At 42.9% G+C, this 2023-nt stretch overlaps 1 pseudogene; it reads right to left on the minus strand.

The window, feature by feature from the left end:
• Positions 1–262: 262 nt before the first annotated feature.
• Positions 263–783, minus strand: LOC117062930 (annotated as a pseudogene).
• Positions 784–2023: the final 1240 nt, after the last annotated feature.

Consider the following 2023-nt stretch of genomic DNA (forward strand, 5'->3'; position numbering starts at 1 on the left):
TTAGCCAGGCGTGGTGGTGTGTGCCTGTAGTCCCAGCTACTCAGGAGGCTGAGGTGGGAGGATTACTTGAGCCCAGGAGGCTGAGGTTGCAGTGAGCCGATATTGCATCACTGCACTCCAGCCTGGGTGAGAATGAGACCCTGTCTGAAAATTATATATATATACACATCTTGCCCTGTGAATTAAAGTTTATGTTTCTTTTCCTTTCCTCCTGCTTCCCCACTGAAAACTTTGTATTGCCCTTTTGGGTAGAAATGGGAACTTATTTACCAGGAAGAATAATCCCATCACACTTCTGCTGGAACCATTGCATGGCCTCCTCTTTGCTGACTCTGTTTGTCCCCAGTGCAGCCTGTCCCACACTTCTTGTCTGCGATGCTAAAACCTCGCCTATCCAGCACCACATTGAAGTCCAGGTCATAGATACTGGTGCTTGAGTCATATTGATACCTATATCAGTGTGTTTCTGGATCCCAAAACCAAAGTTTCTAGTGTCTGAGGGGTTATTTTTTTCTTTTCTTAACTCATATTCCTGCACCTTTAGACCTTTCTCCAGGATTGTTTCTGCCTTGGCCCCTCAGAGTGTACAGTGGACAGCAATCTCTTCATTTCTCCTGATGCTGAAGGATCTGATGCTGTACTTGGCTTTGGAAAACACGGGGGTCTGGCCTGTGAGCTGCTCAGGTCAGTCTGTCTCTACCCTCCCCACACAGATATTGAGGTGAGTTTGTGGATGTGAAGTTCCCGCGTGGGGATCTTCTTTTCACCTTGATCCTGTACCATCGTGGAGAACAGGAAGAGCCAAATTTCTTCAATAAAATTAAAATTTAAAGAAATCACTCCTCAATGTTAAATTCTGCTCAGAGTCCTTCAGAGAGGTCCTCGATACCTGGATAAAGCTGGGGTTTCTTCAGTACCTTCAAGATCAGACGTCTCTCCTAAGAATAAGTGTGGTTCTTTCAGAACCTCAGAAATTAATAGGACACAGGAGATTATTACAACACCACCTATTAACACTTGGGACTTTAAAAAATGTTCCCAGGCAAAACAATCTTCTCAGTAACCTATATTTATAGAATTTAGACTCAACTATTTTGTCAAAGCCTAAAGGAGAAACTCAAGATGTTCTGAGGGAAGGAGGGTAAACAAAGTGAAGGCCTTCTTGGATCAGCCTTGCCAGAGGACACTCAGTCTGTGCTGGGTGTCTGGAGCCTGCTCTCTCTGAATTTAAACTCAACCGGGAGAATTCTCTCACTGAAAGGTCAATTATGGCACTTAAAAAAAAAAAAAAAAAAAAAAACCCAGTACTCAGAGTAGTTCCAGAAGAGCAGAATCTTAGGATGATTTCTTTGAATTGGTTCTGGCTTATCTAGAATTGATTTTCTGATCTGATTAGATTTACAGGCATTAATGAGCCTATTTCCAGAGGTAAAGAGGGCACTGATACTTTATGTCCTGCAATGACAAGACAGTAATGTAAAATTATTACCTTTAGAGACCTGTAATCAAGTTTTACAGAAAGCTAGGCTCTAGGTTACTAAGAATTTGATGCTGTAGATCCTTTTAATGAAAATAAGGAGAACATGCTTCTTACTGGGCTGGAGAACATAAGGAAAGAAAATGATGAGCTCGGGACTTCAAATTTCCAGCTCAAGGCTCACATTAAGAATCTGGAAGCTCCAATGACTGCCCTGAAAGAAACCCTAATCTCCTGTAGCCACAGGGAAACTAAATCCAAAGTCTAATTTTGTGGGTAGCTGAATTACAAGGCAAATTGAATTTGCAGCCATGCAGTACCTCTTTTGTTAAAGTAAGGGTACTGATTGGGAAGGAGAGGGACCCTGAGAACCACGAAGGGGATATATGGGGGGATTCCAGTGAAGCTGGGAACTTGAACCCCAAGTTCTGCTGAATCTTTTTTGCTAGTAGAAGCAACCCTTCCATCATCTGAGAAGACTGGTTCCCCCTTGTCTAAAGATCCTGTAATAATCCTCTGCAGGACTCACCCCCACCATCTCTCTCT

The sequence above is a fragment of the Trachypithecus francoisi genome, unplaced genomic scaffold (assembly GCF_009764315.1).
Source record: "Trachypithecus francoisi isolate TF-2019V2 unplaced genomic scaffold, Tfra_2.0 Lachesis_group17, whole genome shotgun sequence".
In the NCBI taxonomy this organism is placed as follows: domain Eukaryota; kingdom Metazoa; phylum Chordata; class Mammalia; order Primates; family Cercopithecidae; genus Trachypithecus; species Trachypithecus francoisi.